A 25,454-nucleotide genomic window follows, 5' to 3' on the forward strand; every position below is an offset into this window, starting at 1 on the left:
TATGCAGATTGTGAAATATGCTCCATTTGTATCAGCCTTAACACGATGTCTGCCTTGTAGTACCAAGTATATGTATGGAATGCAAATATTTAGAAGCCAGGCAATAACCTACAGGTATGCCTATGTATCTGTATGTTTGTATTAATAATTAATAGTTATGTATCTGTCCTGATTCCCTTTATATTACACAAGTTAGAAGGGCTTTTTTACAATAAAATTTATTGCCATTAATCTAACTCAATGCAGAAAGCTACATGAAGAAAAGAATTTCATCCTAATAAATTAGAACTTTAGGCTTATTAACAATTTCAGTTTTCACTATCCACCCATGACCACAGGAAACAAAATAAAGAAAACCATGTTCTATGACTATAATGATATATAACTACACACCCAGATATAGAACTAATGTATTAAATTATCCTATATGATAAAGAGCTAATATGCTAATTAGACCAGTCGGCAGAATGACCTTCTGGAACGACCTTCCGGAATGACCAGTGGGTGGGGGCAGGGCTACAAGGCAGCTGCCAGGGCCACGAGGGCTGAGGCAGTCAGGGCTTCGAGGTCCTACTCTTGCACAAATTTCATGCATCGGGCCTCTAGTATGTATATAATTATATAAATTAATATAAAATAACTAGAGGCTCAGTGCACGAATTCATGCACAGGTGGGGTCCAGCTGGCCCAGTCCCAATTGGGGTAGATTGGGGCTGGGCCTGTTGGGAGGGGGAGATGGCAGGAGGTTGGCCAGCCGCCCTTCCTCCCCCAATCAGGGCCAGTCAGGGCCGGGCCGGCTGGGGGAAGGGGCTGCGGGCAATTGGCTGGCAGGCCTGCCCCCAATTGGGGTTGGGGGGCCTATTGGGGGTGGGACCTGCCATGGGGAGGGGCTGTGGGCAGTGGGCCGGCTGGCCCCACCCTTGAATGGGGTAGGGGATGCCAATCAGGGGCCAGCAGCCTGAGGGAGGGACCATGGGTGGTTGGCTGGCCAGCCCTGCCCCTGATTGGGGTGGGGGAGCCAATCTGGGGTGGGGACAGGTGGGGGAAGGGGCTGCAGGAGATTGGCCATCCAGCCCCACCTCCTATTGGGTGGGTGGTGTGATCAGGGGCAGGGCAGTCCAGGGGGAGGGGCTGTGGGCCTATCATGGGAGGGCTGGCTGATTGGGGGTGGGGCTGGCTGGGGGGAAGAAGAGGGGTGTTTCGCCCACCCTTTTTTTTTTAAATATATTTTATTGATTTTTCACAGAGAGGAAGAGAGAGGGATAGAGAGTTAGAAACATCGATGATAGAGAAACATCGATCAGCTGCCTCTTGCACAACCCCTACTGGGGATGTGCCCGCAACCAAGGTACATGCCCTTGACCGGAATCGAACCTGGGACCTTTCAGTCCGCAGGCCGACGCTCTATCCACTGAGCCAAACCGGTTTCGGCCCAACCCCACCCTTGATGGGGGTGGGAGAGTCCAATCAGGGGTGGTCTGGCCAGGCAGAGGGGCCGCAGGAGGTTCGCTGGCCAGCCCCATCCCCTGATGGGGCCGGTTCACTGGCCACAGTGGACATCATAGCGACTGGTCATTACAGTCGTTACGGCGTTACGGTTGCTGGCTTTTTATATATATAGATAATAATACCAAAGAGTAATTTCTTATTTATAGCAAGGTTCTAGTTCTAACACTAAAAAAGATTTCTTGCTCAATATTGTGCATTAGATCACAAACTTTTTAAATCATGTATGACTAACACTCATCTTGTTTATATGTCTATTTGCACTACACAGTATTTGCATATTATAGTTAACTGGCTATCACAAAGCAACGACCATGTTCAAAAAGTAATTATAATGTGTGAGTACAAAGATTGTAACCATATAAAACATAATAATATTATGCCATTTCCAATATGAGTACTTTTATATACACCAAATCATGCAAGAAAGCATATTTTTGGAAATTGAAAAATGTTTCATAAGCACCCTTGGGACATAAACTTCCTTCACAAAGACACATATGGGCTCATTCCTGAATTCTCTGGTATTTTTCATCTAAATGAAAATTATTTTTACAGCTGATTTTTGCAGCAGTTTTTCACACTGCCCTGCAGATGCATTAATGTGTTTTTATCATGGTGACATCTGATTATAAACAATTCCATTTTATGTTAAACTTATGGTATTTCTCTCATATTGACATTAAGAGGAAATGGGGACTCAAAATAAGTATGTGCAATCGTCCTTCCAACAGTTCCTGTAGCCCTTTGCCAGCTTGAGGCTATTGTTTGCGGGGTAGGGTGAGGTGATACAATCACCTAAAATATAAACAAAAGTGTTTCCCTAAACATCCTTAAATCAGAAAGAAAAAAAAAAAATATGTTTGGGCTCTACTAGACAGATTTCTTTGAATTCCCTTGCCTATTCCCGTGAACCCACCGGCAAACAAATGAAGCTTGTCATTGTATAGTTGGAGACTTACTAGTGCTTCATTTCATAAAAATAAAACTGTAGGTGATTGTGTACCAGTTGGTCTGCATGTGTACATGCAGCAAATAGGTGGTGAACTACTTCCTCCACTTAGGTGCTGATAGAAGCATTTATCATGAATCTGTCATACACTGAATGCAGGAGACTAGATATTAAGGCTGAAAAGTCATTTTGCCCCTTCATTCCTTGATTTGTTCCTTTGTCCTTTACTTCACTCATTTATTTATTCATTCAACAATAAATATTTATTGAGCTCTTCCTGTGAAGCCAGCCCTGTGCCAAGGTCTGGGAATACAATGGTAGGTAAATAAATAAACAGGAGGAGCTCAGAAGACAGTGCCAGATCCTTCTCAAATTCACTCACCCATTGATTCACGTTCTCTTCCAACACATAGTGCAATGAAAAGAGTCAAACATGGGTTTCATTTGCACTTAACAGCTGGGTGATCTTGGCCCAGTTGTGTAAGTTCTCAGAGCCTCAGCTTTCATATCTGTTTTCTACCTCAAACAATGATAGGGTAGATTACAAACATAACCAAGAAAAAGGCTTGATATTTTATTCTCCCCTCATCCACACCAAATCTCACCTGTTCCCCGAATATTAGGTCCCAGGTGTATATAATGGATGGATGATTTTCCTAGCACTGTGTTTAATTGGAGCTGAGAATACAGAGAAATATTCAATGTGGTCCTTGCCTTCTGACAAATTAAATTTAGAATACTGATGAATAGCATTTAACATATGCAATTTGCAAGCATTATTCTAAACAATCTACATGAAGGAACTTACTTTTCCTCACAATAATCTGAGATAGAAATCACATGCATCCTGTTTTCTGAGTGAGGAAACCGAGGCACAGAAAAATTAGGTAACTTGGCAAGTCACATAGCTAGTGAGCAGCAAGGTAGCATTCAAACCCAGACTGCCTGTCTCTGGAATCCAGGTTCTTAACCACTATCCTGCATTGCGTTTCAGGGGAGGCTAATATGCAAGAAAATTTATCATAACTATTGTTTGACTGATTAAGCAGTTAGATAAATGAGAGGAGAGAACTCAGGGGCTTTTGGTGTGAAAATTTAAAATTGATAGCATCTATATAATAAAAGCCTAAGCAACCATTATGGTGGAACAACCAGAACGACTGGCCGCTATGATGTGCACTGATCACCAGGGGGCAGACGCTCAATGCAGGAGCTGCCCCCTGGTGGTCAGTGCACTCCCACAGGGGGAGCACCATTCAGCCAGAAGCCTGGCGAGCACAGGCGGGCCGTAAGGAGCATAAGGAGCGAGGGGTCCCAGATTGCGAGAGCCCTGGGCTGTGAGAGGAATGTCTGACTTAGGCCCAATCCCCCTGGGGGAGTCAGGCCTAAACCAACAGGCGAACATACCCTGAGGGGTCCTGGGCTGCAAGAGGATGCAAGCCGGGCTGAGGGATCTCCCCCACCCCCCAGTGCATGAATTTTGTGCACCAGGCCTCTAGTTTTAATAGAAATGTGAAAGATGATGAAGAGAGATATAGGACATTTCAGGAAGGTTTCATTTTATCTCTGTAGAAAGTGATTTTTCTTTACATCAAATACAAGTATACTATGCTGGAATATAAACCATTCTATTTAGTGAAGATGGAAAACAGATATTTATAAATATAATTTAAATTTTTTATTGTTTCTAATTTGTAAAAGTTATGCATGCTAATCATAGAAACACTAATAAGAGCAAATTCTAAGAAAAACACCTTAAAAATCATTCTTAATTTCATCAACCAAAAAAAATAACTTTAGCAGTATTTCTTTTGATCCTATATCCTATGCATATTGCATTAAGTGTATTTCTATATAATAACAGCAATATAATTATACACAGTTTTCAGTCTTGCTCTTTTCACTTAATATTTTATCCTAGCAACAAATATTATTTTTTTCACTGATGTCCCAACAGTCCCCATTCTCCTTCCCTGCTTTACTATCTTTGTACCACTTATCACCATTTACATACTGTATTTTTTACTTTATTTTTTCTATTTCTTATCCCCCCTCCCCACACAAAATAATCTTTATGAGGGCAAGAATACATGTATTTCTTCTGTTCTCTACTGTACCCCCCGTGCCTACAAGAGTGCCTGGCACATAGTGGGTACTCTATTTGTTGAATGAATAATGTCAAAGAGGAAGATATAAAGCACCATGACTGGAAATAGTTCCTTGATTTAAAAGTTGATAAATAATGTACCCCCCAAAACACATATTCATACACATTACTTGGTTCATCATTCGTACCTTTTATACCAGGCACTCATTTCTACTTATTTGGGCTAACACATATAGACAACGGAATGGACGATGTCTCATGAATAATTAATTACATGGTTGCAATTTGCATGCAGTTTTGTTCTCATAAGGATTTCTCCCCCAAACTCTCTTCTGTCCAGGCTTTCCTCTTATATCATCTTTGTCCTGTCTTTTCATTGTGTCTCAAGCATTCGCTATAATCCTGGGTTCCTAACTTCACTGTTTTCTAAAATTTGGGGCTTGTTTTCATTGAAAGTCTGCAATTTGTCATGCATATGTACTCTTTCTTTGAACTTGATTTCACTTTGATTGATGTTTTGTTGGTTTGTTTAGCTAGTCATGTCTTGTAATACATACCTGTACCTTCAATTAAATTAATCAGCTTTCTACATTACCCAGATGTTAGATGGTCAGGCAAGAACTGCCACCTTCCTATCTAATTAAAACTTGGATCGTTGGAGATGTTTATATTCAATAGTCCTTTCTCTCATTTTTATTAGTAATGTCTGTTTTTTTCCTAGTCTTTTACATATGTATATAAGATACATAGAACATTTACATTTTTAACTCACCACTATAAAAATTAGATAATGTATATGAAAGTGCTTGGTAAGCTTTCAGACACTGTACAGACATTATCACAATGCAATCACCATGAACTCATATCATCTCAGACTATACCACATGTCACCTATACACATCATTCTCTGTTTGAAAACCCTTCACATGCTAGAAGACTAACATCAAATTCCCATTCTAATTTCTAGGCTGAATAGCCCAGTTTGTTTAAAATTTCCTCCTGTAATCTCTTTCTCAAACTCTTAATGATCTTTGTATTTTGTGACTTTTAAAAATTTTACTTTATATTACTATATTTTTTATTAATTTCAGAAAGGGAGGATGAGGGAGAGATAAAAACATCACTGATGAAAAAGAATTATTGGTCGGCTGCCTCCTGCACACCCCCTACTGGGGATCAAGCCTGAAACCCAAGCATGTACCCTGACTAGGAATCAAACCTGACTTCATGGTTCATAGGTCAACACTCAACCACTAAGCCACACCAGCCAGACTGTATTTTATGACTTTTCTCTGATCTATCATCTAGTCTATCTTTGTTACCATGACCATTTTACAAATGAACCTCACTTTATGAAATACAGCTATGTAAAAATAGAATTTTTAAAAATAAATTGGATCATATGACAAATATACTCAGAGTGCTGAAGTTAGTAAAAGGCCCTCTGTAGAGAAACAGAAATTAGAAAATAACTTGTTTACTGAGTACCAACTCACGGCATATCTCTAATGTGTCCTTATTCCTTATCTTCTGTAAGCCCTAGTTTCCTTATCTGCAAAGCAGGGACTCATCATCAACCACTCCTGCAGTGGTTCTCAATGGTTGGGGTGCTGGGGCATATTTGAAAATATGTGGCAGTGTTTTCCATCCTCACAATGACTGGAAGTAGCTATTGCTATGTAGTGAGGTGGGGTGGGACATAAACATCTTGAAATGCCTGAGGCAGTCCCTCATAACTAGAAATTGCCCTTTCACAAAATGTTGGTGGTGCCACCATTGAGAAACAGATAAAGCAACTTCTTACACACTGCCCTCTGATAAGCTAGTGAATGCTAGATATCAGGACAGGCTTCATGATGAAGACCAAAAAAGTAAGCATTCAAAATTCATGACACTCTTCTGCTCTGTTAAAATAATAATTTAAAATTGTTTCTTTCCTGCATAATAAATAAGTCTGCCCATATGTCCATATCCATATATATACATCCATATATATACATAAATATATGTGTGTGTGTGTGTGTGTATATATATATATATATATATATATATATATATATATATGTATATATGTACTAATAAAAGAGAAAGATGCAAATTGATTGTACCTCCGTGACACCCACCAGCCAATCACGAGTGAGTATGCAAATTAACCCAACAAAATGGTGGGTTGATTTGCATATGCAGGCATGGAGTGAAGACTGAAAACTGAAGACTGAAGACTGAAGGCTCCATTGTGGCCGGAGCCAAGCCTGAAGGCTGAAGTCTTGGCTCCGCTGTGGCCAGAACCAAGCCTGGAGGCTGAAGTCATGGCTCCGCTGCGGCCAGAGCCAAGCCTGGAGGCTGAGGGCTTGGCTCCGCTAAAGGCTGAAGGCTTGGCTCTGCTGTGGCCCGGGTCCCGGGTGCTGGAGGAAAACTGGTGCCAGCAGCCAGTGGAAGGAAGGCCTATTGCAAGAATATTCATGCAACGGGCCTCTAGTAAGTATATATATATATATATATATATATATATATATATATATATATACACACACACATACACACACACACACACACACATATACATATATATACATATATATATACATATATACACACATATATATATGTATATACACATCCTATCTAATAAAAGAGAAACATGCAAATTGACCATACCTCTGCTTCGCCCACAAGCCATGCCCACAAGCCAATCAGAGGTGAGTATGCAAATTAACCCAACAAATATGGCGGTGACCACAGAGCTGAAGAGAGCAGGAGGCTTGGGTTGCCCCCGGCGATGGAGGAAGCCAAGCTTTCCACCCGCCCTGGTGTACCCTGGCCTCTGCTCAAGGCTACAAAGTTTCAATTATAGAAGATAAATAAATCCCAACAAAAATGGCAGCAGCCACGGAGCTGGAGCCAGCCAGAGACTTGGGTTACCCCTGGCGATGGAGGAAGCCAAGCTTTCCGCCCACCCTGGCCTGCCCTGGCCTCCACTCAAGGCTACAAAGTTTCAATTATAGAAGATAAATAAATCCCAGATACCAGGGCCTCTGCTTGGGTTGCCAGGGGGCGTGGCTGGCCTGCAAACCACCACAGGCCCCTCGCCCAGGCCACCCCATGCCCCAAGGGAACCCCCACCCTGATCCGGGACACCCTTCAGGGCAAACCAGCCAGCCCCCACCCGTGCACCAGGCCTCTATCCTATCTAATAAAATAGTAATATGCAAATTGGCCATCACTCCAACACACAAGATGGCTGCCCCCATGTGGTCAAAGATGACTGCCCCCATGTGAACACAAGATGGCCACCACAAGATGGCCAGCAGGGGAAGGCAGTTGGGAGGGACCAGGCCTGCAAGGGAGGGCAGTTGGGGGCAATAAAGCCTGCAGGGGAAGGGTAGATAGGGATGACCAGCCAGCAGAGGAGGGAAGTTGGGGGTGACCGGGCCTGCAGGGAAGGGCAGTTGGGGGGGGGGTACCCAGGCCTGCAGGAGAGAGCAGTTGAGGGGGACCAGGCCTGCAGGGGAGGGCAGTTGGGGGGGACCATGCCTGCAGGGGAGGGCAGTTAGGGGTGACCAGGCCTTCAAGGGGAAGGCAGTTAGGGGTGACCAGGCCAGCAGGGGAGGGCAGTTAGGGGCAATCAGGCTGGCAGGGAGCAGTTAGGCATCAATCAGGCTGGCAAGGGAGTGGTTAGGGGGTGATCAAGCTGGCAGGCAGAAGCGGTTAGGGGCAATCAGGAAGGCAGGCAGATGAGTAGTTGGGAGCCAGCAGTCCTGGATTGTGAGAGAGATGTCCAACTGCCCGTTTAGGCCCAATCCCAGTAGGATCGGGCCTAAACGGGCAGTTGGACATCCCTTGAGGGGTCCCAGATTGGAGAGGGTGCAGGCTGGTCTGAGGGACACACACCCCCGTGCATAAATTTTGTGCACCGGGCCTCTAGTATATGTATATACACACATTACATACAAACAGACAGGTCTTATCCCTCAGTGCCTTGGTTTTCTACATCTTAAAATGAAAATTTTGGTAGTACTTATCTTACTGATTTATTGTTTAAATTAAATGGGATATAATATATTTAAGCATTTAGCAGCACAATGCCTGGAACATGGTCAATGCATCATCTCTCCCCCTGCAACAAGAGCACTATTGCATTTGTGCATGCCAATTTATTATGTTGAATTCTATAGCACTTCTGAGTCCCACACACTATACATATATGTGGGTTGCAACCAAGTCATTAATGACTACTAAAAAAAATCATCCCATGTTTCCAAATATTTCTGGTTTAATATCATGTGTATGAGTTATGGATAAGGAGGCACAAGAATAGACGTTAATGGTGAAAAGGCACCAAATTGTTACTGAACCTTGGCTCAGCAACCTCAGTACTTGAGTTTGGCAAAGAGAATTCAGAGCCAAGGAACTCAAATTATAAGATGAAGTTTATTTAAAAGTCACAGAGGTAGAAAAGATGAGCCAGCTGATCTGCATGGGCTCAAAAAAATAAGATACAGAGGCAAAAGAAGGTCTCTTGGAGCTTAGGAAAAAGAAAGGCAGAAAGAATGTGCTTGGGGAATGGAGAGGGGTAAAAGGGCAGGCATGCTCCAGAGCCAGAAAGAAAGTGCTCTGGGTCCTTTGTTTTAAGGGGTTTTATCTGGAGGTCTCAGGGGAGGATCTGAATAGAATATTCATCAGCTTTCCAGGTGTGTGCTTTCAGGGTCTTGATCTCTACTGATTGGTTTGCACCAGGGCAGGGGTTCATTGGTCATGGAAGCTGGTCCTCAGCCATGGCATCACGTCACCAGGCCTTGCTTGCTGCTTTTCTGGGCTGGAGCTGAAACACAGCTGAGGCCTAGATGTTATCTCTAGAGCTTAATGCTTAAGGGAGTGGTTGTGCAAGGGTCATATGAGGCTATTCTTTGCCCTTCCCCCCCTCCCCCACCTTGTTCCTCCTCTAAGGGGGTCTACCACATGACTAGCATTATGAAAGGTCAGGGGTCTAAACCACTTGACCAGCAATATGATAGGGGAGGAGAGGTCACCCTGGGGGTGAGGTCCCACCCTATGATTGTTACTTGCTTTTAGTACTGGTGACCTTCTACACCTGGCCTATTGTTCTTGCTCTGCTCATGCCTGTCTAACTGCCAAATATTATATGAGCGTAATGGCTCTTTCTTTCCCCTAATTCTTTGCTGAAATGTAATCCTTCACATGAAAATAAAAAGCACAAAACAAAAACAGAAGCAATGTTATGTAGTAGTGCACAGGATGAGGGCTGAGAAGATCTGGGATCTTGTTTTGTTTTGTTTTTCTGTTTTAAGCAAGCCCTCTAGTCTCTCTAAGATAATTTTTAGTATAAAATGAGGTCCAAGCTGCTAGGGGCAAAAACAGAATATTGGGAACTAGCTATAGTTATAAGAAATATTAATCATGCTTTGTTAACCGTGATTGCCTTGTTCTGATTAAAGAAAGGATATTCTAACCTGGCTGGGAGTTGTATGCCCCTGGGACCTGTAAGTCAACCTTGGATCTGGCAGTCAACCTTGGACCTGGGAGTTAACCTTGGAATTCGGTCTATTCTCATTCAAGAACTGCCTATTATATGGAAAGATGAGCAACCTTGTTGCCTGAACAGTGGAATCCTGCCCCAGCCCACATAGCCTACTTCCCCATGCCTGTAATTCCTACTTCTCCATGTAATCTTTGTTCTACCCAATGTAAGCAGCTGGCTTATGGAGGAGTTGCAGAGCAGATTTTTGTGAATGACCTGCTGCTCTCCCATACTGCCGGCATTATTGGAATGAACGCTCATATACGTTTTAACTCTGTCTCTCTTTAATTGGCTCAAGTAGTGACAGGCAGCTGGGAACCCTTGGTTGTCTGATTACAAAGCTACAATTCAGAGTCCTTTTGGCTCTAAGGTTTAAAGATTTTAACATGTTCAAGAAATAATTCTGCTGAGGTGCTTTCTCTCTGTAGCAAAGATTGGACACCCAGACCAGTTTTGCAACTTTGTAAATTACAGAGGGCAGGGGTTTAGATTCAATTTAGATGCAATCAAGTAATCTAGAGGTCAGGTAACACAGCCTAGGAAGAATGTACACAACCTCCCAACCTTTTTCAGATCAAGCTTTTTATTGGCCTACCTGAGTGTGAGCTCTCAGTCTTGTGTTTTGTCTTTAGCTATTTCTGTTTGGATGCAATTCTTTGCCTCCAAGTTTAATAGACTATTAAACTTGTTTCCTCATTTGTCTGTACACTTCAGAAACTTGTGCATTTCAATTAGTTACCAGACCTGAAGTGTTAATCCTCCAGTTGTAAAAGGTTGTCATTTCTAAAGAGTAGTCTCATTATGTTGCTTAATTATGCAAAATTACCATGAGTTGAGCATTTATTTAACACTTTATGTACATTCTTTACTTAACCTGCATGGGAACACTATAATGCAGATATAGCTCATTTTACAGATCAGAAAACTTCAGGAAGTAGCTTGTTCATGGCCACACATGCTGGTAAGTAGTACAGCCTATCTGACACCACACTATATCACAATATCGAGATTAATCAACTGAATCATTTAGGTAATTTTAAAAAGACATCATTTTTCAATGAAATTGAACATTGAGAAACTTCCTCAAACATTAGCCCTAATATTTTCTCCTGTGTTTCCTGTTCTGAAAGAGAGTATCTATATCAAATCCTGGAACCTGAGTAACTCCTGATTATCCCAGGAGAATGACCTAGAAAGAATGCTCAAGGAAATACACAAGATCACCTTGGGATAGTTTCTTTGATTTCCACTCTAACCCACAGTTTGGGGCATTAGACAAAATACTTTGCGCAGATTCATCTGTAAAATAATGTCTTCTTTATCACTATAACACAAAATAGGTTAAAAAATGAGGAAAATGAGTTTCAATAATATTGTGGAAAAAGAGGACCTGTCTTTTATATTTTTAAGGCTAAATAGGCTTATCATTCTTATAAGAGACTGAGGGACAAAAATGTCCCTTTGTGAGACCCTTTCTTCTTGTTACCATGGGACTACCTTTAATATTATGAAACTTTCCCAGTAAAGTCACTAGGATCCTAAGCCCCCAAGTGTCTCCCTTTTCTCTGGGGTCTACTGCTGTTTTGGCACTTGCTGGGTTCATTCCAACACTGCTCTTCTGCCCTCACTGAGATCACTCGTCATGCCTGGGAATGGAAGAAGGTCTTCCCCTTTCAGCATTTGCACTTGGCTCACAAGAGCTTTATAAATTCTTCCCTGTTGGCTGCAATGACACATTTGATAGAGAGTCAATGTTCTGCTTGACGCAGTTCTTTGTCAAAAGATCAACTTGGGCTGCAAGCTGACTCACATGTCTCAATTGTTTTCTATCAAGATGATTTTACCTCATGGCAATTAGGGATGATCTTTATCCTCCCCAACCCCCAATGCCTTCTTTTTTTTTGAAGCTTAACCCCATGCTGGATTCCACATTTATTTCATGGTCTGTCAGGAGCCTTAGGAACCACAATGAATACCTGTGAGCATCTTGAGGACAATTTTTTGTTCCTAGGACTTTACAAGAGTCAATGTCCAATTATATTTATTGAATAAATAGATAAATTGATGAAACATAGCTAAGTATGCATAACAGTTATATTATTATACTAGTAGCCCTGCGCATGAATCCATGCACCAGTAGCTCTCTGTGGAGCTTGGCTGCTCCGCGGCCGCTGCCCAGAGGCTCTCCGCGACCCAAGGCCCATCCGTGCCCCGGCCTGGCCAGAGGCCCATCCGCGGCCGGGTCAGAATGCTTGCCTCATCGCCAGGGTGACAACACAAGTGTTCCCCCTCCCCCCGGCCGCTCCGTGCCTGCTGCCCAGAGGCCCTTCGTGGCCAGGGTGGAACACTTGCCTTGTCACCGCGGCGACAAAGCAAGCTTTCCGCCAGGCCGCTCACTCTGCCCACTCTCAGCGGCCGCCCCCCTGGGACTGGGGGACTCCGGCTTGGCTGAGAGGACTGGGTGCCGCCATCTTGTGACTACGGGTGCCGCCATCTTTGTGATGGAGTGATGGTTAATTTGCATATTATCCTTTTAATAGATAGGATAAGAAACATATAGCATAATATGTATATATTTAAATGTACTATGCAATTGTATATATTTTTTCGTCCTTATGATTTATTTATTAAGATATGTAAGTTTTAACAAAGTACAACTGTACCTTTGTATGGAAACACTTCCTATTGGAGAACGATATCCAGGCTTACATTAATAAAATGATGGGATGCATTTAGGTCAAAGATGAATTTATATCTACACCTATATCTCTATCTAGTTGGTGATATTCTTTCACCTTAATCTCTTTTAATATTTGTCTCGATACTTTTTCTTCATGCTTTTAGTATGAATAATAAAGATTGACATATGCAGTTTAAGAATTCATTATAAATATGTCTCCTAAAATACTCACAGAATGTATTAGGTGCTTGTACTGAATCTCTCCATTCTTTTTATAACTGCATGGCTGACTACCAGGACCACTCCACTGCACAAGGCTGGAGGCTTCATGGGGGTTACATCTGTGAATGGAAATCCCGGAATTGTATAGCCACATGTGGTGGCCCTAGATTACATAAATTTCAAAAATTTTTATGAATAGAATTCTGTCCATAAATAATAAATAATTATATATAATGTATATAAACATATTACTAATATGTTTATATTAATAACAATTGAAAATTACAGACCATGCCGCTCAAGTCAGATTCCTGTCAAATCTTAGCATTAAGCTAGGAGTCTACTAAAATATTCTATTGAAGAATTTTGAACATTTAAACAGTAAAAATAATGTAATATTATATCTGTTCAGAAAAATTTTTTAAAGGATAACTTTTAACGGTGTCATTTCAATCTACCAAGAATTTCCACATTCATGATCTCATTGTATTCCTATATCAACCCATTGTATAAGGTCTGTTTCTCACTATCAAACTGGGAACTTGGGTTTAGGGAGAGACAGCAACTTACTCAAAGTCACACAGCTACTTAGTGACAGACTTGGGATTCAAATTGCTGATTTTATTTGCAATAATATTTTCACTGTGCTACTTTTATACAAAATCAGAAATACCTTGCATGTGCCAGAGAGAATTCCATGACCTCATAGGTGGATATAAAATCAAAGGAGGGATAATGATATTACAGAAAAGCTCAAAAGAGCCAAGAAACCACCCACAGACATTAGAAGGGTTCTTCTGAAAAATTTTATTTTATTGTATATTAGATTTTTTAAAGTATACTTTATTATAGATAGTTTATTGACTCACTTATTAATTCAGTACATTTTTGGGGTGTCTGTGATTGACAAGGCACTAAGCTGAACACTATGGGAACTATAAAAATGAGTATGACATAGTCCCTGATGTCATGAAAGATATAATCTCTGAGCACACAAATAACTACAATAGCAGGCAGAATGTTATAAATGTCATACCAGATATGTGAGTACAGTGTTGTGAAAATTAGCATATAAAATGAGGAGACAACATAACTTTTTATGTTTATCTACATAGAAATGGTAATTACTCTTGTAATAATAATAAAACACATTTGTTGGTTTATTTTTTAAAGAATAGAGATTGCTAAGTTCATGGAAGAGAAACAAAGGCAGAGAAGTGGCTATGGAGAGTCAGGAATATATAGACCAACTTCTTTTTCTTTGACCAGTCAATTGGCAGGAGAAGGAGAAGTAGCTGCCTTCTCCAGCAAAGTTCCAAGAAAATGATGTTACCTGGAGAAAACTAGTTTTCAATAAAGATAAACAAGTAGAAGAATTTTTAAGGCTCTGTGTGTGTGTGTGTGGGGGGGGGAGGGATCATTGCTATCATCATGCACAGCAATCCCATTTTAAAGTAGAAGAAACTGAGGCACATATAAGTGAAAATACTTGCCCAAGATCACAAAAGCAGTTAAAACAGAGACATAACTAATATTTATGTCTCCTGACCACACACTGTATTCACTGATTACTGGCAAGATGTAGAATACTGTCTGAGGGATAATCAGAATTAGATTATCTTTATCAGCTACAGTTATGCCTTATACATAATGAGCATACACTAATTCTTTACTGAGTGAATAAAGAATTAAATTGGTATACAAGTTATTTGAAGTTATAATAAAAATAAAATTATATCTATCTATCTATATAAAGAGCCAGGGGCCATCACATCCAAAACAACCGAACGGACGACCGAATAGGCTGTGTGGGGTGACCAGGCCGGCAGGGGGGTTAGTGAGGGACAACCAAACAACTGAAAATCAGGCTGTGTGGGGCAACCAGGCCAGTGGGGAAGGGGAGGAGATGGGGGCGACCAGGTTGGCGGGGGGGGGGGGGCAGTTAGGGGTGACCAGGCTGGCAGAGGGGGGCAGTGAGGGGTGACCAGGCTGGCGAGAGCAGCAGTTGGGGGCGACCAGGCTACCAGGGGGGTAGTTGGGGGTGACCAGGCTGGCAGGGGGGTTAGTGAGGAACAACCAAATGACTGAACAAGCAGGGGGAGGCAGTTGGGGGTGACCAGGTCGTGGGGTGGGGGGGAAATTAGGGGCAACCAGGCCAGCAGAGGGGGGCAGTGAGGGGTGACTAGGCTGGCAGGGGGGTGGGGGCGCAGATGAGAGCAACCAGGATTGCAGAGGGGGAAGTGAGGGGCAACCAGGCTGGCAGAGAGGGGCTACTGAGGGCTACCAGGTGGGCAGGGGGGTTAGTGAGGGATGACTTAATGATTGAACATCAGGCTGTGTGGGGTGACCAGGCCAGCAGGGGGGCCAGTGAAGGGCAACCAGGCCAGTAGGGGGGCAGTTCGGGGTGACTAGGCCAGCAGGGGGGCCAGTGATGGGTAACCAGGCCAGCGGGGGGGGGGGGCAGTTGGGGGCAACCAGGTTGGGAGGGGGAGCAGTTAGGGGTGACCAGGCCGGCAGAAGGGGGCTGTTGGGGGCGACCAGGCGGGCAGAGGGGTTAGTGAAGGATGACCAAATGACTGAACATCAGGCTGTGTGAGGTGACCAGGCCAGCAGGGGGGTTAGTGAGGGACAACCAAACAACTGAGCAGCGGGCTGTGTGGGATGATCAGGCCAGCAGGGGGGTTAGTGAGGGATGACCAAATGACTGAACAAGTGGGGGCAGGGGGGCAGTTAGGGGCAACCAGGCCAGCAGAGGGGGGCAGTGAGGGGCGACCAGGTCAGCAGAGGGGAGCAGTGAGGTGTGACCAGGCTGGCAGGGGGAGCAGTTGTGGGCGACCACGTTAATGGGGACGGCAGTTGGGTGCAACAAGGCTGGCAGGGGGGGCAGTTAGGGGCGACCAGGCCAGCAGAGGGGTGCTATTGGGGGCAATCAGGCAGGCAGGGGGGGGGGAAGTAAGAGGCGACCATGCTGGTGGGGTGGACAGCTAGGGGTCACCAGGCTGACAGGGGGGGTCCAACAACGAACTGATCATAGGTTTAGGATTAGGGTTAGGGTTAGGGTTGAGGGTTAGGGATAGGGTTTAGAATTAGGGTTAGGATTAGGGTTTAGTGTTTGGGTTATGATTAGGGTTTAGGGTTAGGGTCAACTGAGGCTCGTGAGTCATATGCGGCTCTTGAGCTGCAGTTTGCTGCTCTGTTGACTAATGAGTTTGCCGACCACTGGGATAGAGGCTTAATCACAAAGAACAACAACAACCTGTAATTATTGGAATCGAGAGTCTAGGTCAGTTGTCGGCAAACTCATTAGTCAACAGAGCAGCAAACTGCGGCTCGCAAGCCACAGTTTGCCGACCACTGGTATAGACTAGAGGTCTGATGCAGAAAAATTTGTGCAGGAGTAGGCCTTCCTTTCCCTGGTTGCCGGCACCGGCTTCCCTCTGTCACCCAGGAACCCAGCTGGCTTCCCTCCAGCCCGGCTTCATCAGGATAGAAGTCCAGAATGACATCCAGTATAATTAGCATATTACCCTTTTATTATTATAGACTAGTGGCCCAGTGCACGAAATTCGTGCATGGGGGTTGGGGGGGTGTTCCTCACCCTCTCCAATCTGGGACCCCTCGAAGGATGTCCTACTGCCGGTTTACAGGGATCGGGCCTAAACCGGCAGTTGAACATCACTCTCACAATCCGGGACTGCTGGCTCCAGCCGCTCACCTGCCTGCCTGCCTGCCTGATTGCCCCCAACTGCCCCCCCTCCAGCCAGATCACCCCCAACTACCCCTCATGCCAGCCTGCTCACCCCCAACTGCACCCCCTGCTGGCCTGCTTGCCCCCACCTTCTCTCCCCACTGGCCTGCTCACCCAAAACTGCCCTCCTGCTGGCCAGCTCTCTCCAAACTGCCCCCCCTGCTGTCTTGATCACCTCCAACTGACCCCCACTGATGGCCTGCTCACCCCCAACTGGCCCCCCTGCTGGTCTGCTTACCCCAATGGCCCCTGCTGTCCCATCTGGCCTGATCACCCCCCCCCACCCCCCCAGCGACCCAAGGTCCCAGCCTCTCCTTTTTTTCTTTTTTTTTCAGCGCCTCCTTGAGTGGAGGCCAGGGCTGGCTGGAAGCAAGTATCTAGGATTTATTTATCTTCTATAATTGAAACTTTGTAGCCTAGCGGAGGCCAGGGCTGGCCAGGGAGGGAAGCTTGGCTTCCTCCATTGCTGCGGCAACCCTAGCCTCCTGCTTGCTCCAGCTCCGTGGCCGGCCACCATCTTGGTTGGGTTAATTTGCATACTTGCTCCTGATTGGCTGGTGGGCGTGGCTTGTGGGTGTAGCGGAGTGATGGTTAATTTGCATGTTTCTCTTTTATTAGTGTAGATAATCAAGAGGTAGAAACAAACCAAATATCACCAAATGGATGTATAAAGAAAAAGGTAGTGTAGCCTTGCAATGGAGTAATACTTGGTAAGAGAAAAAAAAAGTTAAGTACTAATATATGCTACAACTTGGATTAACCTTGAAAACATTATCCTAAGTCAGTGGTCGGCAAACCGTGGCTCGAGAGCCAGATGTGGCTTGTGAGCCAAGGTTTGCCACTCTGTTGACTAATGAGTTTGCCGACCACTGGGATAGGGGCTTAATCACAAGGAAAAACAACAGCCTGTAATTATTGGAATCGAGAGTTTAGGTCAGTTGTCGGCAAACTCATTAGTCAACGGAGCAGCAAACCACGGCTCGCGAGCCGCGGTTTGCCGACCACTGTCCTAAGTGAAAGAAACCAGACACAAAAGACAACATATTGCATGACTGCATTTATATGAAAGGTCAAGAATAAGAAAATCCAGAGACAGAAAATAGATTAGTGATTACCTAGGGCTAGAGAGATTGGAGGAAATGGGTAGTGATTGCTAATGGGTACCGGTTCATTTTGGGAATGATAAAAGTGTTCTAAAATTGATTTTGCTTATGGTTGTACATCTTGGTGAATATAATAAAACCACTTTAAATGGATGTATTTTATTATGTTACTAGAGGTCCAATGCACGCAATTCGTGCACTGGAGGGGTGTCCCTCAGCCCAGCCTGCACCCTCTCCAATCTGGGACCCCTCGGGGGATGTCCGACTGCCAGTTTAGGCCTGATCCAGGACTGCTGTCTCCTAACCACTCACTTGCCTGCCTGCTTGATTGCCACTAACCACTTCTGCCTGCCAGCCTGATTGCCCTTACCTGCTCCCCTGCTGGCCCGATTGCCCCCAATTGCCCTCCCCTGCTGGCCCGATTGCCTCCAACTGCTCTCCCCACCAGCCTAGTTGCCCCTCACTGCCCCCCCCCCCCGCCCCCGCCAGCCTAGTTGCCCCCAACTAACTCCCTCTGGTGGCCTGGTTGTTCCTTACAGCCCCCTGCCCCTCCTGCCAGCCTGGTTGCCCCACACAGCCTGCTGTTCAGTCGTTTGGTCATCCCTCACTAACCCCGCTGCCGGCCTGGTCATAGGCAGCCATCTTGTGAGGGTGTGAGGGTTAATTTGAATATTACCTCTTTATTATATAGGATATTTGCTAAGTGCCAGACACATAGTAGACTAAAGGGCAAAAAGACAAAAGTTCTTATCCTAATGGAGTCTGAAGTCTGGTGAGGAAGACAGGAAAGAAACACATTTATATACATTCTATGAAGAAAAATAAAGCCAGGGCGATAGGAGAGATGCGGGCATGGTGAATAAAGCAAAGGCCTAAAGAACATTCCAGATGGAGGGAACATTAGTGCAAAGGCCTGCATCTTCCTGTCCCTGCCCTTCTGTATCCCATTTCCCCATCCCCTAACATTTAAAGAAAGAAAAAATGTCTGAATTGAAGAAGATAATGCACTCAGTAACTCCATGTTTCTAAGGGCTGCTTTAACAAATCAGTACAAACTGGGTGGCTCAAAACAACAAGAATAGGTTCTCTCACAGTTCTGGAGGCCAGGGGTCCAAAATCCAGAGAGCACACTCCCTCTGTCCCTTTAGGAGAGAGTCCTTTCCTTGCCTCTGCCCCCTCCTGGTGGCGGCCCCAGCACTGCTGGCTTCCTCCCTGAAACCTCTGCCTCCATCCCCACATGGTCTTCCCTCATGTGTGTGCATGACTGCTCTTCTGGGATTAAGTTCAGTGTATGGTGTGAAGCAGAGGTCTTACACTTTTGTTTGTATGTAGATAGACCAGTTATTATATACCTGTTGCAAATGTATGATGCAGCTATGATTTATCTGCTCTGTAAAACTTTCCCTGACAGCATTAACTGTCTGCTAGTCATTAATTCAACAATGACTTTGGGAAGGCTTATTATGTACCATGCTAGGCACCAAGGTTTGCCTTTTGTCTGAAGGGGGTTAGAATCTTTTGAAAAAAACAATTAAGTCTTTATAGTAAAACAAGAGGCCGGCTGCACGAAATTTGTGCAAGTGTAGGCCTTCCTTCCCCCAGCTGCCCGCTTCAGCTTCACAGCCCCGGTCCCCTCCCCCCCCCGCCCCCCGCACCCACATTGGCCTGGTGCTGCCCATGTCCACCGCCACACCGCCCCCCCCCCCCCCCCCGGTTCCTTGGCTCCGTGGAGCCCCCCTCCCCAACCCAATTGATCACCCGCAGAAGGTGGCCTAGGCCTCCCTCTGTGGGGCGATCGTGGGGCGATGGCACCCCTCCCCCCTCCCTCCCCCCAACCAATCACATCACACCCGCCTTGGCTGGCCTGGCACCAGTGCGTGTCATAGTGTGGTGATCCAGACGGTCATTTTGCTATTCGGTCGTTCGGTCCATTTGCATATTATGCTTTTATTATTATAGATGTGATATGTGCCATGGTAATGTGGCAAGTAATTTGTTAAGTTTTTCTCCTACTAAAAATGAGTCATTTGGAGAAAGGGATCATAAGCTCTAATTAGATTATCTCTAGCACCTAGCATGAATTCTAGTATGGAATAGGAGCTCATGAAAATGTGATGATAAATAGCCATACACATTCGGTGAATAAATACATTTATATACAGTGAATGTGTATACAGAATATGTATACATATGAATTCAGTAAATAATACACATGCACATTCTACCCTTCCTCCCAGACACACACAGCTAGTTGCACTTGGGGAAACCACTAATCTTTCTCTGTGTACCTTAGACAGAGGACAAAGTTTATTCAGTCTAGATCAGTGATTTTCAACCTTTTTCATCTCATAGCAAACACAAGCTAATTACTAAAATTCTGTGGTACATAAAAAAATATTGTATTTTTTGCCTATCTGACATAAAAATAGGTATAATTTTGATTCATGGACATCAGACAGCTATTGTTGTGTTGGCTGTTGTCATTTTTTTATTTGACAACCTAAGGGAAAAGAGGTCAGTATCTCTGACTAAATAGTCAGCTATTGCATGTTTAAAAATTCTTGTGGCACACCGGTTGAAATCGCTTGTCTAGATAGATGATTAAAGTCTTGGCTGCTCTTATATCATATTCAAATACAGACTCTATCACTCAGTAACCACATAATCTTAGATCAGTTATGTAACCTCCCCGTGTCCCAGTAACCTCATTTACTAGTATAAAATGCAAAGCCTTCCTTATAGAGTTGTTTAGACTATTACATGAACTCATACAAATAAAATAATTAGAGTTCTAAAGGCTCAGTGAGGACAGGGGTTTTTGTCTGCTTTGTTCATTGCCATATTCCTAGTGTTACCAGACAGGGATCTGGCCTGGAGCAGATCTGCTTCTGACCAGTCTGTATGATGTGAGTTCTGGACTTTGTAGAGGAAAGATTTCACAACAGGAGTTCAGGTGACTTTGAGAGCATGTTTATTAAAGCTGGGGACAGTGAAACAGGAAAGGCCTAGGAGAAAAGAAGCAACAGGAGAGAGACTAGGTGGGGCTGCTTTGGCTCTCTAGAAATGTTACGGGAAAGAAGTGAGCCGAGGTAGGGCTACTGTCAGCTCACTGGAGAATCAGAGAAAAGGGGGACTTGGAGACAAGCTCAGGGGGTTAGCCTGGGACAAGCTGTCGCTGCTCATTGCTCTGCTGGTTGCTAGTCTAGTGGGGACCCTTAGAATTTAGGAGACGCATGCCTGTGGGTGAAGAAGAGGGGAAGGGAGGGGTGTGGCCTGCTCCTGGGAGAGGGAGCACAGGCTGGGACCTTTGTTTTGAGGGTTTTTAAAGCTGGGAGTTTAGGGGAGGTCTCAGGGGAGATTTCAGTAAAATATTCATCAGCTTTTCCAGGTGTGCCATTTCAGTGTCCTGGTCTCTGCTGATTGGTCAACACCAGGGTAGGGGATCATTAACATTGCAGCTGGTCCTGGCATCACCCACAGGGTTTTGCTGCTTTTCTGGGCCTGGAACTGAAATAGTACAACTGAGGCCTAGATGTTATCTCTAAGGAGGAAAGGTAATGGGGTCTAAACTGCATGGCCAGTGATATGCCAGGGGAGGAAAGTCCAACCTGGGGGCAAGGTCCTATGTCAGTTTTGCTGGCTGTAAATTGCTGGGCCACTTTCCCCGTTCCACTTGCCAAGGAATTTTCCTAACTTCTTACTATCCTGTCTCACTAGCCCCTAGAAGAGTGCTTGGTACATAGTAGGTGCTCAGTAAATATCTGTTGCATAAAGGACAAATACCTGGATCAGGAAAATAGCAATAACAGTTGGCTATTATTTTTTATGTATGATATAAAAGTTCTGAATTCTGCCCTAGCTGGTTTGGGTCAGTGGATAGAGCGTCAGCCTGCGGACTGAAGGGTCCCAGGTTTGATTCCGGTCAAGGGCATGTACCTTGGTTGCGGGCACATCCCCAGTGGGGAGTGTGCAGAAGGCAGCTGATCGATGTTTCTAACTCTCTATCCGTCTCCCTTCCTCTCTGTAAAAAAATCAATAAAATATATATATTTTTAAAAAGTTCTGAATTCTTTTTTTAAAATTTTTTATTGTTGAAAGTTTTACATATGTCTCCTTCCCTCCCCCTTTCCCCGCCCCCCTCGCCCCCCCCCCCCTCCCCCCCCATTGACCTCTAGATTCTGAATTCTTATTCCAATCATTCCCCATGCCCCAATTACAAGTTTTCACTTTGGGAATCCTGGCATCCTTCTACTATGACACAAGGTGGCAGCATCAGTCTCCTTTTGAGTTACCAGCATCGCTCTAGTTCGACCAGTTCTAGAGACAAACTTTGCAACGTCTCTATATGCAAATTAATCCATTCTAGATCCTGTTTTTTATTTAAATGAACAATGTTAACTGTTTGAATTATCATAAGATTATCTCTTAACTGCCCCAATTTTTAGCTAAAGAAAAGATTACCACTTGTAGAAAAGTAAAAATATTCACATGAATCAAGGCTGCTTTACAATAACACTACTGTTTTGTGTTCTCAAAGCTCCCTTTTGGTAACAAATAACTGCTTGGCAAATAATGAACCCAAATCTTCCCTTTCAGTGACACAAGATGCAACAAAGTTGTTCTTTTCCAAGTCTGTAAGAAAAGACAAAACAAAATAAAACTTCTTCTCCTTTGTCGTTTAAATAGACGTGAAGTTGATTCTGCCATCCCTCTGAATTACCCTGGGAAACCGCTGCCCAGAAGCAGAAATTACTGAGTACCTTCGAGGGTGAGACCTTGTGGTATGAAGAATCTTGGTTTAGAAATTGAGAGACCGGGAATCCTGGTGTTGCTTCGGGAATCTCCTGACCCCCACTTTAAACACATCTCTTATCTTTTCAATATTCAGTACCTTTATTTCTAAATCATAATCTCTGCCTTACCTACTTGAAATCAGTTTAGTGAATGCAAATACCTTATAAAATGTAATGGTGTTTATTTTATATTGAGTGAACTAAGGTTAGAATCATTTCCACTTTGCCTATGGGAAAACCCAGTTCTAGCCAGTTACATGGGCTTGCCTCAGTTTTCTCATCTATAAAATAGGCTAATGATAGCAACCCCACCTACTTCAGTGAGTTGTAAGGATAAAATGAGATAATAGGAATGAAAGTGTCTTTAAAATGAAAGTGCTCTCACTGGCCCAAGATTATAAGCTTAAGCAAATGGCTTTTCTTGAGTTTCACAAACAATCCTGAAGAAAACAGTATGTAACTAAGTTGCAAAACAAAGCGTATTTAATTTACTACCTTCAAAAATCTCAAGAAATTGTGCATTTAAAAGAAGATAGGGAGAGAGCCGCTGAAGGTGTTTTAGAGAGCCACCGAAGGTGTTATGACATTTAGTGAAGGATGAATAAAATTAAATGGTTAAGTGTATTGTGTGCTTCTGCATTACATATACTAACTTAGGTGTATTGAAGAACAATGTGTTCATTTAAAATATTAACCTTCAACTAACATTTGTCAATTGCTTGTTGCATACCAGCTATTTGCAAACACATTATTTCGTTTTTAATGTTATAGTCCCCAGAACCAGAGAAAAATGTCAGCCCCATTTCAAAGGCAAGGAAGCTGAAACTCTGAGAAGTTGCTCAGCTTGCCTCGGGTCAAACAGCAGATATAAGACAAAATAGTCAGATCTCAAATCCTCTGCTTCTCCTGTCTTTATCAGGACTGTTTCTGTGGAGGCCTCTACTCAGTCCTGTGGGGACTCCCCTCATCCAACCAGCACCAAGCAGCAACTTTCGTTTAGTAAAAAGTGAGGTGGAATGTAAATGGAAAACCCGAAGAAGCTGGATAAATGGATACTAGTAGCCCAAACTCATCTGTCATCTTCTCCTTCTCCTTCTCCTTCGCCTCTTCCTCTCCTTCCTCTTCCTCTTTTTCTCCCTCTCCTCCTCCTCCCCCTCCCTCTCCCCCTCCCCCTCCTCCTCCTCCTCCTCCTCCTCCTCCTCCTCCTCCTCCTCCTTCTCCTCCTCCTCCTCCTCCCCCTCCTCCTCCTCCTCCTCCTCCTCCTCCTCCTCCTCCTCCTCCTCCTCCTCCTCCTTCTTCTCCTCCTCCTTCTCCTCCTCCTTCTCCTTCTCCTTCTCCTTCTCCTTCTCCTTCTCCTTCTCCTTCTCCTTCTCCTTTTCCTTCTCCTTCTCCTTCTCCTTCTTCTCTTTTTGTTAATTAATCCTCACTGAGAAAACTTTTCTCCATTGATTTTTAGAGAGAGTGAAAGGGAGGGGAAAAATGAGAGAGAGAGAGAGAGAGAGAGAGAGAGAGAGAGAGAGAGAGAGAGAGAGAGACATTGATTGGTTTCTTCCCACAAGCACTGCGATCACGGGGGGTGATGGAGCCTGCAACCGAGGTACGTGCTGGTGACAGGAATCAAACTCTGGGATCCTTCAGTCTGCCGGTCAATGCTTTATCCACTGAGGCAAACTGGCTTGGACTCATCTGTCTTCTTAAGTGAATTTCAATGGCTTGGGAAATTTGGGCTCTGACCCTTGGACTATATATACCTTTATGTGAAGGGAACTGTTATCTCTCCCTTAAACATTTCCAGAGCCAATTCATGCCTCTTTAAAAAAAAATTAAATTAAATGATTAATTATTGAATGATTGAATGTTAGGGGTTAAAAAGAGAGAAATAAAATTATGAGGTAACAGGAGATCTTAGGAATGAAGGCCATTTCTGTCTCTTGGGAGGTGTCAGTTATGAAGAATGATGTGCTGTCATTGCCACACATAATAAGTTAATCTTAAAAAGGCAACTATCCCGGCTGATGCTATAGTTTTTATACAGACTAGTTTAGTGATCTGGCTGTCATTTTAGGTGTGAATTTTGGTAAGCTACATTTACCAGGAATTTTAATTACTTTTAAATGACACCGTTCTAAACTATCAAGTCTGTTCTGTGGCATTACTTGCTAGGTAGATTGTTTAATTTTGGGTTTAAAGCAAAAAGGCCATCACATTTATGTATTTGGAAGGCTGTTTTATTTCCTATTATCTAAAGAGTGATACTGACACTATATTTATGACTTGCTCAAGTCAATTTTAATGAGCCTCTGTAGTTTCTGTTCCCTTGAAGAGTTATCCAAGTATACTTGTTTGCATACAACTACATGCATCAATTAACACTAGGGTCGTTTTGTTATGAAAAAAAAAAAATAGCCCACAGACCCTTGTAAATGGAAATGTAAAACTATCATTTAAGCATCCATTGATTTTTGCCTTTCATTCACTCCTGGAATAACTGATTTTTATTCTTCTTAAAAATTAGCTGAGTTTACTTCAGAGAACCTTAAAGCAAAATGGGTTCCTAGTATTCAATCTAGTGCCTACTAAAGTTAACAATCTTACCCTATAACTTTAAAGAGACCAACAATGATTGGTGAGTTATGATATCATTCAACTACAGTAAAAACCTGGCTTTTAAAAATGTTTGTTATTAAATTAATAAAAGTCATTTCACAGATCAGGTGAGGGGAGGTAACTATACAATTCCAATAATAGAACAGAGTGGAATATAAGTGGCCTTCATTTTTTTTCTTTTTTTTTTTTAATGTGCT

Source organism: Cnephaeus nilssonii, assembly GCF_951640355.1.
Source record: "Cnephaeus nilssonii genome assembly, chromosome: 7".
Classification (NCBI taxonomy): Eukaryota; Metazoa; Chordata; class Mammalia; order Chiroptera; family Vespertilionidae; genus Cnephaeus; species Cnephaeus nilssonii.